The following is a 17,813-nucleotide window of genomic DNA, read 5'->3' as shown; positions in this document are numbered from 1 at the left end:
TGCCCAATGCTCGCCGCCACAGCCGCCGGCCAATTCTACGCCTCGTGGTAGCTCCCCAGTGCCCACCCGGCCTTATCCCTTTGCTCGAAGCTCCGCCTCGCACTCCCGCACCTCCCCCAGCCTATAAAAGCCATTAACACCCCCTTGCCGGCACGCCACACCACCACCCCTCTCTGCCCCTAGCTCCGTCGCGCACCTCGCCGCGGAGAAGCACCTCCTGAGCCTCCCCGCCACCCGCTAAGCTCATCTGAGCACCACACACCCCCACGCGCAGCTCACCGAGCTGCCGCCGAGCTCCCTCTGGCAACCATCTTGTCGGCGCAGGAGCCCGCCGTCGCCGGTTTCGTCCCCGCCACGGACAGCCACCTCCAGCCACCCTCTGTCCTCAATTTCTTCATCCTGCAGGCCCTAGGTGAGCTCCTCCCCATGCCCGAGCCATCCTTTTTCCCGTCTAGCACCGCCGCTCGCCAGCGATTTCGCCGGAATCGCCGCCAGTGTGCGCAAGGACCACATTGTGAATCATAGTTTCTTTCTAGGGTCCTCTGCGTAAGATTCCAGGACCTATTGTGGAGTTTTAAAACTTCCGAGGGCCCCCACGTAAAATGTTTTATCCTTTTTCTATTTTAAATGGTTTAAATCACCTGAAACTTTGAAAATGCATAAGAAAGTTTAGAAAAATGCTAAAAATGCAAAACCAACTTTGTTGGACTCCATGTGTTGTGAAGTTTCACTAAAAAATAATTTTGAGCATGTCACTATTGTAGCTTTTCCTCTAGATTTTATTTTGGGTTTAAGCACATAAATGCCTCAAAAATCACAAAAAAATGCTAAAAAGATGAATCCACCTCTGTTAGCTTTGTTATGTTGAGCTTGTGCTGAATAAAATAGTGGTGACACAAGTTTAGATGTTTAACACACTATTTTAGATTAATCTTTGAAATCCTAGGAGGAATCTTACTTTTTGCTTAATAAATGGAATAAGACGGAGGAAAGTATAAAACCACTTTTGTTGGGTCACTAATGCAACACACTCATAAGGAAAAATAAGGATGACTGCACGATACTAAATAAAACATGCTTAAAATTTTGTACAAGACAAAATGAAAGGAAAATATGAAAAATAGATGTCCTTCACCATAAATCTTGGAAACATCACAGAAGCCTCTGTCACACTACTGTAACCTCCTGTAAAACTATCAAAGGCAAACTGCCACTGGAACTTGAGTTAAAAATAGATCCCTATAATCTGCCATAGGAAACTGTTTTAATTTTAATTAATTTTGTAGAAATCCAATGCATGCCCAAATTTTACAGTATCACACTCATGTGATTAGGAAGCCTCTGTAAAATTTTCAGAACCATATCTTATCAGAAGCTACCACAAAAATTTATGGAAGTTAAACCAAGAAAAAGGAATAGAATCAATTAGTTAATGAGAAGGGCAAATTGGTAAATACACACTAAGGTACCGAAAAACATTCAGAAACAGGATAACTTTCCAAATGAACCTTGAGCAACCCTAGAGTGACCCTCCCTTCTTTTGTGAAGTCTAAGTTGTAAACCTTATATGTGTACACAATCACCATCAAAGTCAACCCCAGGTTTTATATCACAACACACCTTACTTCATGAAGATAATGAAAGTTTAGAACCTTATTTAGGTGAATGTGGTCGAAATGCAATTTACACTTCAGCAAGAATTCATGAATTGGATCCTGCATGTGAAAGCATGGAAACTTGAACTATTGCATATGCATCTCGTGTAGAAGCAAATCTCACAGACGGGATGTATGAACTGCTCCCGACGACCGAAGAAGTACCTGTCGAGCTACATCACATCGAGGCCAAGCAGGAGATCAGCGAAGCATCCAACGAGCTTCCCACTAACTTAGAATAGGAAGGCAAGCCCCAGAGCATAACCTAGTTTTCTAAATTCATGCAATGTCTATGATACCTATGCTTGTGCATTTATGTTCATAGGAGTTCATTGAAAACCTAGTTGCATGATCTTAGGTACCTTTGGTTGAACACTAGTATGGTAGACCGAGTAGCTGCAATGCTAAATAGGACTCGGTAAAAGTAGAGTGATTTCCTATCACTCGCGAGTTTATAGGAGTTGATTGCTTACTCATACTATAACCATAAGGATGACGGACAGAATCAGGATTGGTTCTGACTTGGTGGTTTTGTCCCATCTGTCTAGTAATGAACTTGCTAAGGCCGAAAGGTGTCGGTGATTGCAGTCAAGTGTTTGAAAGTACTAATCTCATATCTAGTATGGGATGGGGAAGCCTAGTACCTGATTGAACCGGAGCGTGGCTTTATCCCTACTGTCTGTAGAACGGAGTTTCCCCTGGTGCATCATGTGGCTACAGGTGCAGTCATGGTACGGCAGCGTCCGGGACCATGGGGCCTTGTATGCCAAGGGAAGTAGGCCCTGTCCACATGCCTAGGGATTGATGGGGATGGCTGACAAGTGAACCTGGGTTAGGTTCACCGTACAAGGTTTAAAAACTCGATTCGAATTGTTTGTCTCTCATAGTTTGAGACTGCTTGACTACTATGCTGCACTAACAAGTGAAACAGAGAATGATTATCTTAATGAGGATGATGCTTGGAATAAAATATTTTCTCAACTTGCTTGCTTAGAATAGGATACTTATTTAGAAAATTAATCTACTAGAACTTGCTGCTCAAAATTGAAAGTAAGGACCTACTTAGATACTTTTGGCAAAAATAAACCCCTCAGCCAAAAAGTCTTGCATGTCTAGAAGTCGGTGGAGTAGTTACCACCTGATGGGTAAGCCTTATTGAGTATTAGTATACTCAGCCTTGCTTGTGGCTATGTTTTCAGGAAATGTTGATTTTGAAGAAATGGTTGCCAGTTTGACTTGGATGACCCAACTCCCTCCGGGTTGGACGGTTGAGTGAAACTCATCCTCGGACAGCGAGGATCGTGGTGATTGATATCATGGTCGGCTTCGTCATGGTATTTTGTATCGACGTTCGTTGTATCGTGCCTTTTCCGCTGCTTAAACTCTGAAACAATTTTACTTTATGCACTTTTGAACAATGGTTGTGTAATAACTGAAATTGAATCTATGTATTAAGTATTGGAAAGTTGTAATCTCTAGACTCGCCTTCGTGTGAGATGCTTTTCATTTCGATCCAAGACAAGTGGTTTATCGGGTATAACCCGACAGACTACCAGATTGACTTGATTAAAGTGTCGGTTCACATGTGAGCCGAAGTTGAGAACACTTTAGCCAAATTAATTTGGGTGGTTCTGCCATAGCTGGTACTAGAGCTAGTATGTGATGCCACAGCACAGACCCAAAAAAGCTTAATGGAGAAAGCAACAGGTCCTAAACACCTTTTCCAGATAAAACTTGCAAGAAATTAATTTGAAAAATTTTGTAAGTACGTTAAGGATGAACTTAGCATGAGAAGCCCTAGGGGAATTTTTGGGTTATTTTTAGGTGGTTAATTAATTATTGGTTATCTTATATTAACTCTCAGCACATAAAGGTTGGGCACATAAAGGTTGGACACAGGGGTATGGCGATTCCGTAACATGCCCCCAGCATCATATGCAAATATGATGGCGGCACATAAAAAGTGAATACGCTTCCAAGCGTATGACCGTTGCCTGTACAACGAAAATCGTGCGGGTGCCATTTCTATAGTGAACAGTAATGTTTATGGACGCTTTCGTGAGTGCTGGCACGGAAGGTTCAGGTTGGAAAATTTTCTGCAGGTACGCTAACCGCGATCACGTAAGTTAACGATGAGTAGAAAAATTTCAACTAGTTATTATAGTGAGAGCCATAAATGTTGCCCCACCATCGTCACTAACCATGTAAATCCAAAAAAATTTAGCAATTATTTATTTTGTGAGCACGAATACGTCGGGCATGCATCATAAATAAAAATTGCAACATAAAATATGTAAACCAACCTTACATGAGTGTCTTGTCTAAATCTTGCACTGTACTAAGGATTATCTAGTTGCCTACGTTCAGCGGTGTTGGTCTTGGTTAGTTCTTATGAGCTGTTTACTTTTGTTTACTCCGGAAACCTTCTATAAGAAAGTTGTGTAAAGTTTTCTAAACACAATGCTAATAAAAATTCATAAAACTTGACCAAGGGAATCTTGAGTTATGCTGAGTCTAGTAACCCCTGTTTGCTGGAAACACAGTTTGCACATCTGTTAGGTTTTTAATTTTTCGACCCCCTCAAGTATGTTTTCTGTTAGGCACCCTTAAACCAAAGTTGTTAAGCTTTAAGCAAAGAACCTTGTTGTAAAAATTCAGCTAAAATGGATCAATGGTTTAAGAGTTATGATCTGTTCATTCTTGCACTGTCTCTGAAATTCCAGAATGAATCACTCTGTGAAAATTCTAGGTTATCACCTTCTTAGGTCTTGATTCCGCTAAAACCTTGAACACCAACCTTGTAGGAAATCATCTAAAGAACCCCCTAGTAAAATGTGAGAAATTTTGGATGGAAACCTTGTGAGATATGGACATTTCTCTAACCTACCAGAATCTGCCTTGGGTTTTAATTAAGTGACGATCTAGTTCTCACACGTATCGTTTTCTTTTGTCTCCAGATGGCTGACCCGGTCTATGTTGTGGTCAACATGGACAGGAGCGTGCACTCAGAGTGTCTCCATTGGGAGGTCTTTCCTTCGATATTGTGGGATACTCTGCGGGCGTTTGGATACACTACACCTCCTCGCTACTCTGGTCGCGAGTATAAGGAGTATGGAGTCCTACGCAGCAGTGTGCATATGACTGTCCTTCCTCATGCAAGGCACCCCGAGTGGCCACGTCTTGAGACAATGTCAGTTGGGTATAACTTGGAGGATGCTTGGGAGACAACAGCCTTGGAGGGTCTGACTTTATTTTGCCGGCAGCACCCTGTTGAGATAGCTTTGGATCCCATTGGGTTGTTTCCGGCACGAGACAGTGGCGACCCTATGTGGATAGATAGGATGGAGAACATGGAGCTGTTGGGTTTCTTCTGTCCACAACAGATCATCTTTACTTCAGCCAGATGCATGAGCGCATTGTACCGGCTGAATGAGCTTCGAGGCAGGGCCATGGCTAGGTTGATAGACCTAGCTTAGGCCAATCAGATATCGCTTACTAAGATCAAGAATGAGGTAGTTGACTTGTCCCTAGAGCTGGTGGATAAGGACATTTAGATTGCGGAGATGCAGACACAGATTAGTGATTTACAGCAGGAGTTAGAGGATTAGGAGGCCGACATGGAGATGTTGGCAGACCAGTACTACGACCTCAACATGGAGTTGGCCGATGCCAATGAGCACCATGAGATGCATCACCAGGAGCAGGCCGCTATGTAGGCACCTCCCAAGGTTATGGAGGAGAAGGACCCCGAGGAGATAGAGGGTTTCTCCAGTATGGACTTCGAGAGTGCAGCAGCACAGCCACCACCCATTGGGGCAGGCCACTCTCCCATGGTTAGCTTTGCGTCCGTCAAGGTGGCCGATGCCAATGAGCACCTTGAGATGCATCACCAGGAGCAGGCCGCTATGCAGGCACCTCCCGAGGTTATAGAGGAGGAGGACCCCGAGGAGATAGAAGGTTTCTCCAGTATGGACTTCGAGAGTGCAGCAGCACAGCCACCACCCATTGGGGCAGGCCACTTTCCCATGGTTAGCTTTGCGTCCGTCAACGACCTTGACGACTTTTAGGCAGATAGAGTTGATCTTTTAGACTCCTCGGCGTAGCCTAGATTTTGGTTGATGTTGTAATAGGCTAGCCATGAGTTGAGTTTTCTTTTGTAAAGCATGTGCTACGTGCTAGGCTTGGGTACGGAGAGTTACAAACATTGTTGATGTTGTAATCCCCCTAAATTTGATAATTTCCAGCAGCTGTCGTATTCAAATTTTTATCCTTGTTTCTGTTCACTTTTGAGTTGAGACTTCAATACCAAAGTCGTATGACGTTTCTTCCTCTAACTTCTCGTAAAATTTCAGCCCCTTTTGACATGCCAAACTTGAGTTATGAGCGAAACACCACGACTCAGCTTGCTGAAAACAGCCATGACCGACTCGGCTTGAACAGGATGTTGGCCTTGCTAACATTCATTTGGGTCTCCGAGTTGAATATCAGCGTCATAGTACACCAAATCCCCCTTCTCGCTGACCAAAAATAGAAGGATGTGGGCATGGGAATCCTAGAGAATCGTTTCCCTTTTAGAGCAGCCGTTGTGCCAACATGTTGATTGCGCGATGAACTTTTATATTCCGCACATGATTTACCTTGTTTCACCTAATTATGAGCAAGCTTTAAGATTGAGTGGCTAATGGACACAGTTCACTCTTGCAGATGATGCACGGTACTCGCCAAAATCCCGCTGGCTTCCCTTCCACTGGCGGCCAGCCGACACCGCCACCACTACCTCTCCCACCTTCAATGGAGGCCACCCTCGCTGCCCAGACAGAGCTGATTCGCCATATTGTTTAGGGCCAGCAGCAGCAGCAACCGCCCCACAGTGGGAGAGCTCACCAACCTCGCTTGGCAAGCTTCGAGGATTTCCTCGGCACCCAGCCCCCTCTGTTTCACAAGACGAAGGAGCCGCATAACACCGACTCCTGGATTCGCACCATCGAGTCCAAATTCACGCTCCTTACTTTGCCTTGCCCAAATGAGAACAAGGCCAAGCTCGCAGACCAGCAATTGGGAGGTTCTGCACGGCTATGATGGGATCACTACCATGCCATGCTTCTTGCTGACCATGTGGTTACGTGGGCAGAATTCAAGATAGCTTTCAAGAGGCACCACATTCCCGACGGTCTTCTTGAAAGAAAGCTAAATGAGTTCCTCACGCTCACCCAGGGCAACCGCAGCGTGCTCCAGTACACACAAGCCTTTAATGACTTGTGCCAATACATGGGCTATTACACGGATACCGATGAGAAGAAGCGGGATAGATTCTGTAGGGGCCTCAGTCTCAAGCTCAAAGAGAGGCTGAAACTGGTGAAGGTGGATACCTTCCACGAGCTAGTTAATCTAGCCATCTCCCAGGAAGACTGCATCATGGCCCTCAAGGCCGATAAGAAGAGAAAAGCGTCGATGCCTTCTTCCAGTGCCCCAGTGCTGAAGTTCCGGTTGATTCCTCTGAAAGCTCCACAGAGGACTCCGTAGTAGGGCCGATGGGTAATCCAACCACCACAGCAGCAAGCAGCTTCTTGCTTCCCTGGACACCTGCAGCAGGGTCCAAGGCCCAATGCTCCATCGCCACTTCGTCCGAACAATGTGAATCGATGTTTCACTTGTGGGAGTTCAGGCCAGTTTGCAAAGGACTGCCCGCAGAACAAAAACCAAGGTCAAGGGCAAGGCTCAAACCAGAATAACAAGGGCAAGAGGCCAAAGGTGAAGGTTCGACAAGGAAGGCTCAACTTCACCAAACTTGCAGACCTGCTCAAGGGTGCACCAGTTATGATGGGTACTTTTTCTATCCACAACCAGCCTTCCCTTCTATTATTTGATTCTGGTGCATCGCATAGCTTTATCGGGACAAGATTCAGTGCTAAATGTGGATTGAATTTCTGTCATACTAAGGGATCGTATATGATCTCCACCCCGGGTGGTAAAGTTGGGTCCAACCAGATAAACCGCCATGTACCAATCCAGATGGGTAGGAAAACTTTCACAACCAACCAACCATATCATCTTGGGTTTGAAAGGGATAGATATAATCTTAGGAATGGACTGGATGACTCAACACAAAGTCACCCTAGACATTGCAGCCCGAGCCGTCCACATAAATTCCCCCACAAAAGGACCTTTAACCCTACACCTACCTACTCGAGAGTGCGTAAATTCTTGTGCCTTCCCAGCATTTGAGTCCTGGATTGAGGATATTCCAGTGGGGTGCGAGTATCCCAATGTGTTTTCGGACGACTTGCTAGGCATGCCACCAGACCGGGATATTGAGTTTGCCATAGAGCTACAACCTGGCATGGCACCAATATCCAAAAGACCGTATCGAATGCCACCTACAGAGTTGGCTGAGCTGAAAATCCAATTGCAAGAACTACAAGAGAAGGGTTTCATTCGCCCAAGCACATTGCCTTAGGGCTGCCCAGCCTTGTTTGTGAAGAAGAAGGACGACAGTCTATGCATGTGTGTGGACTACCGACCCCTCAATGCGGTAACGATCAAGAACAAGTACCCATTACCACACATTGATGTTCTCTTCGATCAGCTAGCCGGAGCCAGAGTATTATCGAAGATTAATCTTCGCTCTGGTTATCATCAGATCAAGATCCGACCATGTGACATTCTAAAAAACACTTTTTCCACGCGGTATGGATTATATGAGTACCTGGTCATGTCTTTCGGGCTCACAAATGCTCCAGCCTATATCATGTACCTCATGAATTTGGTTTTCATGCCCGATCTTGACAAGTTTGTCGAGATCTTCTTGACGACATTCTGGTGTACTCCAAGAATGAGGAGGAACATGCCAAACACCTCTGTATTGTTCTTCAACGGCTAAGGGATCATCAGCTTTATGCCAAGTTTTCTAAGTGCGAATTTTGGCTGGATAGTGCGAAATTTTTGGGGCATACTATATCCAACGAAGGCATAGCAGTTGACCCCAGCAAAGTACAGGAAGTGATGGACTGGAAGCCACCCACTTCGGTTCATCAAACTCGAAGCTTTCTTGGTCTAGCAGGCTACTATCGACGATTCATTCCTGATTTCTTGAAGATAGCTAAGCCTATGACCGAACTGTTGAAGAAGGGAGCTAAATTTGTGTGGAGCGAGAAGTGCGAAGAAGCCTTCCACACATTGAGAAAGTTGTTGACCTCTACCCTAGTGTTAGCGCAGCCAGTCACTACCAAGCCGTTCGACGTCTACTGTGATGCTTCTGGCACTGGACTTGGATGTGTTCTTATGCAAGACAATCGAGTCATTGCCTACGCTTCACGAGCATTACGGCTACATGAGCAGAATTACCCAACTCACAACCTAGAGTTGGCAGTGGTAATACATGCTCTGAAGATATAGAGGCATTACTTGATGGGAACTCATTGTAACATCTACACTGACCACAAGAGCCTCAAGTGTATCTTCACCCAAGCTGATTTAAATATGCGCCAGAGAAGATGGTTGGAATTAATAAAAAATTATGACCTAGAGGTGCATTATCATCCAGGAAAGGCCAACGTAGTTGCCGATGCTCTTAGCCGCAAGGCTTGTTGCAACTGTTTCTCTGCGGAGAAACTCCCCGAGACCTTGTGTCACGAGATGAGGAAACTCAATTTGGAGATTGTTTCTCACGGCATGTTGAGCCACATATCTATCGAGCCCACCTTGGATGAACAAATCATTTCGACATAATTGGAGGATAAGGAGGTAAAACTTATCAAAGATGAAGGGTATAAGCATTTCTAACAGGACTGGAAGGGAGTAGTATGGTATGAAGACCGACTAGTTGTCCCTGCCAATCCCGATCTCAGGAAACAGATTTTGGATGAGGTACACCTCTCCAAATTCTCTATTCACCTCTGTAGTACCAAGATGTACCATGACCTTCAGCAAATTTTTTGGTGGTCTGGGATGAAGCCTGAGGTTGCCAAGTACGTATTTGAATGCGATACTTGCCAAAGAGTGGAGGCCATTCATTTGAAGGTGGCAGGTACACTCCAGCCGCTACATATACCCTCATGAAAATGGGAAGATATCAGCATGGACTTTATCGTTGGGTTACCTACCACTTCCCAGAAGCATGATTCCATATGGGTCATAGTTGACAGACTCACTAAGACAGCCCATTTTCTTCTAGTAAGGACAAACTATCATACTCAGAGGTACGTGGAATTGTACTTATAATGCATTGTTTCCTTGCACAGAGTGCCCAAGATGATCATCTCCGATCGGGGTACTCAGTTCGTATCACGTTTTTGGGAGCAACTACAAGCTGCACTTGGCACCAAGTTGATTCGCAGTTCCACTTACCTCCCTCAGACCGATGGGCATACTGAGAGGGTAAATCAAATCTTGGAAGATATTCTACGAGCTTGTGTCATCCATTATGATAGGAACTGGGACAAGTGTCTACCGTTAGCTAAGTTCTCGTACAACAATAGCTACCAAGCTACCTTGAAGATGGCACCCTTTGAAGCCTTGTACGGTCGCAGGTGTCGAACAACATTAAGTTGGTCCCAGGCAGGAGAAAGGACAGTATATGGACCAAACTTGGTAACTGAGGTAGAAGAGAAAGTGAGAGTGATCAGAGAAAACCTCACAAACGCTCAGTCCAGGCAAAAGAGTTACTTTGATAAGAGGAGGAAGTCCTTGTAGTTTGAAGTTGGAGACCATGTGTACCTTCGAGTTTCGTCGACCAAGGGTGTACACAGGTTTGGAGTAAAAGGGAAATTAGCTCCTCGCTATATCAGCCCGTATGAGATCACCAAGACTTGTGGATCAGTTGCTTATCAGATTAAGCTTCCACCAAAACTCTCCGGGATCCACAACGTCTTTCACGTGTCTCAACTGAAGAAGTGTGTGCGAGTCCCCATTGAAATTATTGAGCACGAAGATGTGTGGATCGAACCCGACCTCTCATATGCGGAGTACCCAGTTAAGATTCTTGATTGCAAAGAGAGACGAACCCGGAGGCAAGTAGTAAAGATGTTCAAAATTCAGTGGAGTAACCATACTGAGGATGAGGCTACATGGGAAATGGGATTACCTTAACCAAAACTTTCGCGGTTTTCTTTTCGATCAGGGAGCTACGTACACAGCCACACCCATCTCACTTCACTCTCGGAGCGAGATTCCTTTTAAGGGGGGTAGGCTGTAACATTCCTAGTCTTGGGTAGACTCTTACAAGCTTAATTAAAGTGATTTAGGGGTACAATTTTTGCACTTAGAGTTTGAACTTACCTTGCTTGTTTTGCTTTTGTCTCTAATCACATGAAATAGTACTTTAGGGGCTAATATGAGCACATCAAGTCAAACTTAAAAGCTAAATAGTAGAAACACTCATACTAGTTTTGTTTTGTAACAAATATGCCAAAAACCCCAAAGAAACCAATTAAACTCCAATTAAGCCCTTGAAATGACCAAAATGAACTTAAAGGCCTAAATTAGGGGCAACTCATAAATTCAAATTTTATATAACAACTTTGATTTTTGCCAATACAAAAGTTGTAGAACTCTTCAAAACAAACAACTTTGCTTATTTGAGATTTTGCTAGTTTGCAGTGGAACCCCTTCAAAAATCTAGTCAAAGACCAGCCAAATCAAAATTTCATTTCAAAATTTCTCTAAGTCCTGAAAGCAGCGTTCCTTCAAACTTTGACGGTCTATATCTCCAATTTTAAACCAGACTTCAACTTAAGGTCTTTCTAGGAGTTGTAATTTGGACTTATGACTGGAACTTTTAGTTTGAAACTTTTCAAGTTTGAATTTGAAAACCCTCGAAAAATCGGCTCAAAGCTGCTGCCCTCACGTGCCATCATGTTACTCTTCTTCTTCGTCCTCTTGTCCAGTAATGAGGTCGAAGAGTTCTCGATCTGGTGAGTAGCTTCCCGAGGTTGAAGTGATGACCTCCGTGGTGCCGCCTTCCTCGTAGATGGGCGACAGAGGAGTTCCCTCCTGGTACGATAGGGTGTCGAGGCAGACGATGAGACGAGAATTGTCGTTTTTGGTAAGAGCGGGTGGCTTTATGTTGGGCCAATAGACGAATCTGCCTTAGGTGGTTGATGTGATTACCAAGCCCTGCTGCGAACCTGATAAATAAGTTTCCTTGTCCCGATCCGAGTAGTAATCGAAATCCTCAACCGTATTCGTATCGGATTGTGATCTAGGCAGGGTAGCATGATAACTAGTGGTCGTGTTGCGGAGTCCGAACAGGAATCGATTCTAGCGGTAACCTGATTTGCACGATGGCTTATACGTCAGCTCGTGGAGTTCTAATTCGACCATCAAAAGAAGTCGAGTTGTACTTGGACTCATCCCCCCAAGCCTCTGACTAGGTCAGAAATTAAAAATTCATCGAAATTCTCGACGAGATCCCCCAGAGCTTGACACTGGAGCTTCATGGTTTGCAGATTCTTCTCCGGGGTTGACGCAATGTAGCGGCGAAAATTTCCAGCACTGTCTGCGACACAAACCTAGGAGTCGAAGACGAACGTCACGCCTGCTTCAAGCGCGATGATTGGCTTGATGATGACTTGTGCCATCGAGTTTGCCAGTGGATTCTCGGCGAGTTCCCCTACCTGACGCGCCAGCTATCGGTATTTAGACCCGAAAACCTACCGAGGTGGGTGCCCAAGGTAGTGTTTTGGTTAGTGGAGCTCGTCGAGATTTAGACAGGTTCGGGCCGCTGAATAGCGTAATACCCTACGTCCTATGTGTTGGTTGGATTGAATTGCTTTGGAGGGGATCCCTGCCTCACCTTATATTGCCGGGGGCAGGGTTACAGGTCGGTTGATTTACGAGTTCTACTCCTATTGCTAGAGTACTTTTCTAATCCTCGACTAGTTCCTGTCTTGCCACGTAGACTACGCCGTCCTGCGTCATAGTCTCCATGTCAGATACGTCTCGGTGTCCAGTCCTGTATTTAAAACTGTACAAACCTTCTGGTGGGCACATAAATATATGTACCACACTCCCCACCACCAATTCCAAGGAAGGAAAGGAAAATAGAATATTCAGGCCTAAGAATCAAAGAGAATGTATTTGATTAGGAAATCTGTTTATTCACGTTTTATAAGGTGAAGCTAATTCTAGCATAAGATAACTTACTAACCAAAATGCCTGATTCTGTTACTAAAATTATGTGTCAATGCCGAAGAGAATAGATTCTGGAATAAACTGCTATATTGAGCCCTTCCCCTGCTGCTCTATCACGAACAGAGCATATATAAAAATAAAGGGCCATCTTGTTTCTCCCTTCTTTTGAATCAGGAAAATTAAATAAAACTAAGCAACAAAGGATTACCATCTCAAACCTCGCATACTCGTGATATGATATTACTCAGTAATCAATACTATGTAGCTTATAACAGACAGAACAACAACCAATACTATGATTTAGTTCAAATATACCAACTCCATACATTTCCTAAAAGACAAAAAGTTTTAATCTAAAACTGAAGTGAAATATAATATAAAAGGATCGTAAGTCCTAATTCATAATAGTCTAAGCACTCAATCACAGAGCTGTAAAAATAATTGCAATGACCATCGCTTCCTGCACTTCATCTTTTTTTTCCTTCTAAAACTGACATAGACTAACAGAGATGATACAGCATCCAGCCTCGAGACACAGGACTGGTGCAGCCTGACTAAGAATGGGAGTTGCACTGACCCAATCTGAATAAAATGTGATCCTTAAGACCTCTTGCTGCTCTCTGAGGTGTCATTTGTAGGTACGATTAAAATATTTTCTTACAGTTTGGCATCATTTCCTGTCGCTTATTTATTATTTTCATACTACAAATGGAATCAGTTAGTAATTTTCAAAGAACTAGCATATCAACATTGTCAAAGACGCATAAGGATATCATAAGCATAAACTTTCCATTTTTCTATTAATTCTCTTAATATTTCATCCAACTGACAAAGTTGATAGTATTCTTTTATCTGCAATTATTCTTGCTTTCAGAAAAATCAGATATGTGTTAAACAAACATTAATACATACCCTAGGGGAACATGTTAAATAACACTCCATTATCCTGTCAGTTAAGTAGCAGCAGACTGATTTTGCTACCATCAAATTAGTTCTGTCAGTTGGAACATCAAGATGACAGGACAAAGGAGACTAAAAAGGCAAAGAAGCGTTAACTGCCAATACTGCTATATGCTACTTCCATCTGACAGGAACGGAAGAAATCCGACAGCAACAAGGACCCCAAGTAGAGGAAAAACGAGTTTCAGACAACAAACGAAAGAAGATTCAGAGTGCAGCAGTAGTACTTGAGAATTCAGGGTTCAGTACAAGATGCCATGGCGGCGCCAAGAGAGTTCTACTGCTGCTAAACTAGGGTTCAACTAAGATAGATTCACCAGCATATCCTCTCCCAAGGAAGGTGTCCTGCTATTACAAGCCATCCGACAGCAAAGCAAAAGTAACGATACAGAGTTACTATTACCGGTCTGTTAACCAGGTGAAAAGCTACAGCTATTACAGAAACAATAGGAGCCGTCCGATGCGCCATCGACACTTCAAAAGAATCCCGGCGAAATGACCACTTCAGCTGCCGACTTCACTTGGACGCCTGAAACGTTATCTGAATGGCACATTCAGAGCTTGCTGCATACAGAGTCCTGACAATGCTCCCCCCTTAACATCCTTGTCCTCAAGGATGGAAGGAAGGAAATACCCGACGGATGAAAGCAGCATCCTCCCATGTAGCTTTTGATTGAGGAAGATTGGTCCACTGAATTAACCACTGCACAACCGGCTCATTGTTCCTTGGAATCATTCTTCTTTCCAGTATCACTTCTGGGGCAACTTTGATAATCCCATCAGCATCAACCAGTGGAAGATCAGGGGTGGGCACTGCACTTGGACCAATGTGCTTTTTCAATTGGCTCACATGAAACACAGGATGTAAAGTACATTGATCTGGTAAAAGTAGCTTATAAGCTGATCTGCCAATCTTTTCAAGTATTTTGAAAGGGCCATAATATTTGGAATGCAATTTTAGAGAATTATGCAGGCTGAGAGAGGTGTGTCGATATGGTTGAATTTTGAGGTAGACCATAGAGCCAAGTTCAATCTCCCTTTCAGTCCTATGCTTATCAGCTTGGTGTTTCATTCTTCCCTGAGCCTTAAGCAAATTGTCTTTAATTAGCTGATTGGCCAATTGCCTGTTTTGCAGAATCTCTCGTGCACTATCATTGGGGCAATCTGGCAAGACCACTTCAACAATCATAGGAGGAGGAAAGCCATATAATGCTTGAAAAGGAGTCATGTTCAAAGAAGTATGAAAAAGATGTATTATACCACCACTCAGCTGAGGATAACCAATAGGACCATCTCCTAGGAGCTGTAAAGCACATGCACCTTAGATAGTTTTCCAAACATTGATTGACTCGTTCTGTTTGTCCATCTGTCTGCGGATGGTAAGCTGAACTCAAATGTAAATTAATGCCTAATGCTTTGAAAAGAGATTGCCAAAGATTACTTGTGAAAATTCTGTCTCTATCTGTGACAATCACCTGTGGTGGTCCATGTAACTTGAAAATATGATCAAGCAATAAAGGAATAACCTCATTTACAGTAAATGGGTGGCTTAATGTAAGGAAGTGAGAGTACTTTGTAAATCTATCAACAACTACCAAAATGACATTTTTTCCATTTGATTTGGGTAACACCTCAATAAAATCCATTGAAATATGTGACCAAACCTTGTTAGGAACAGGTAATGGTTCCAAAAGCCCAGGATAGGGAATATTCTCACTTTTGTTCTTTTGACAGACAGGACAAGCCTTCACATAATCTTTAACATTTTTGTGTAGTTTTGGCCAATAGAAAACCAACTTCAGCCTTTGATAAGTTGCTCGCTCTCCTGAATGGCCACCAAGAGCAGATTTATGGAAATTTGCCAAAAGCTGGGTCCTCAGAGATGTGTCTTGGCCAATAAGAATTTTACCTTTGTACCTCAAAATGCCACTAGCTAGTGAATAGGAAGGCACAGCATTACTGTCAATACTCAGCTTGGTGATCAGATCAAGACAGATAGGATCATTTTTGTAGCTGTCACATACTTGTTCAATCCAAGCTGGTACTATTACTGAAATAGCATATATGGAGGAGTTGAGATCAACTCTAGAAAGAGCATCAGCCACTTTATTCTCCTTTCCCTTTTTGTACTCAATTTTATAATTATAACCCAACAGTTTGACAAGTAACTTGTGCTGGATACCTTCCACTAACCTCTGTTCCTGAATATACTTCAAACTTTGCTGGTCTGTTCTAATTATGACCGAAGTACTTGCAAAGTAATGTTTCCATTTCTTTAGTGCTTCCAAAATTGCCATTGCTTCCTTCTCATAGGTGGAGCATGCTGCTGCCTTAGGACCCAATGTCTTGCTGAGAAAAGATATAGGTCGGCCATTTTGCATTAAGATAGCTCCAATACCTGTGCCACTAGCATCAGCTTCCAAAACAAATGGTTGAGAGAAATCTGGGAGAGCCAACACTGGAGGATTGGACATAATCTACTTAAGTGCTTGAAAGGCTTGCATTTGCTTTGATGTCCACTCAAATCCATCCTTTTTCAATGCATCAAATAAAGGTCGGCAGATAATACCATAATTCTGTATGAATCTTCTATAATAACCAGTTAAACCCAAAAATGCTCTTAAGTCAGTTACCGATTTAGGTTGAGGCCAATGCTGAATGATAGAAATCTTGGAAGGGTCTGTAGCTACTCCATTCTTGCTTATGACATGACCCAAATACTCAATTTCAGGTTGTGCAAATGTACACTTTGATAATTTGGCAAATAGCTTGTTCTCTCTAAGCACTGCCAAGACTGAATGTAAGTGGGATATATGATCTTTCAGGGAAGTACTATAGATGAGAATATCATCAAAAAACACCAAGGCAAATTTCCTCAGAAAAGAAGCCAATACATTGTTCATCAATGTTTGAAATGTGGCTGGGGCATTTGTCAATCCAAATGGCATCACCAAATACTCAAAATGGCCCACATGAGTGGTAAATGCAGTCTTCTGTATATCAGCTTCACTCATTCTAATTTGATGATAGCCTGACCTCAAATCAATTTTGGAGAAGACTTTAGCACCAAATAGCTCATCCAAAAGATCTTCAATAATGGGTATGGGGTACTTATTCTTAATTGTATTGGAATTGAGCTGCCTAAAATCCACACATAGTCTCCAAGTACCATCTTTCTTTTTCGCCAAAATCACAAGAGATGAATAGGGGCTAACACTTGGCCTAATCATTTGAGCATTCAGTAATTGCTGAATTAAATTCTCCATAGCATTTTTTTGATGATGTGGCAATCTGTAAGGCCTTTGATTGATGGGTTTAGATTCTTCAACAAGGGGAATAGAATGATCAATAGATCTATGTGGAGGGAGTTCAGTTGGTTCAGTGAAAACATCTTGAAATTCATCCAACATAGTTTGTACTTCTGTTGGAATCTCCATTTTTGATTGAAGAGGAGGTTGCTGAGGGTTGTTGAGGACTATGACAGCTCCCACTGTTTTCTTTTTCAACAAGTGACAAAGCTTCTTGGTGCTGATCAACTGGCAGCCTTCTGGAATAGTTTCATCAGAAAATGTGACAATGTGTTTCCCATCTTTAGTGATGGAAAATTCCCTCATTTTGAGATCCAAACCAACTGGGCTATGTTGATAAATCCAGTCTGCCCCCAGGACAATATCAAAACCTTGAACCTCAATTAATCTAAAATCAGAACTGAATTGGTGGTTTTGAATAGAATAAGGACAAGCCAAACAGGTTGTTGAACTGTGCATCTCTGTACCATTTGCAGCTGCCACCTTAACTTCCTCCACTTGTGAGATTTGCAATTTATTTTTCATGGCAAATTTAGCATTGATGAAAGAAACATTACTACCACTGTCCACAAGTGCTGTTCCCCAATGGTGGCCAAGTTGAACGCTCAAAGTAAAGGTTCTAGCTGAAGAAGAAATACCTGTCAGAGCATGCAAAGAAATTTGAACTGTTGGAATTTGCTCAGCATCATGATATTCACCCTCCTCACTTGAATTCCCATCTTCCACCAGTTCTACCTTCTCTTGCCCTTCCTTTTCTAGC

The sequence above is a fragment of the Setaria italica genome, chromosome IX (assembly GCF_000263155.2).
Source record: "Setaria italica strain Yugu1 chromosome IX, Setaria_italica_v2.0, whole genome shotgun sequence".
Taxonomy (NCBI): Eukaryota; Viridiplantae; Streptophyta; class Magnoliopsida; order Poales; family Poaceae; genus Setaria; species Setaria italica.
This window is presented reverse-complemented; position numbering follows the sequence as displayed.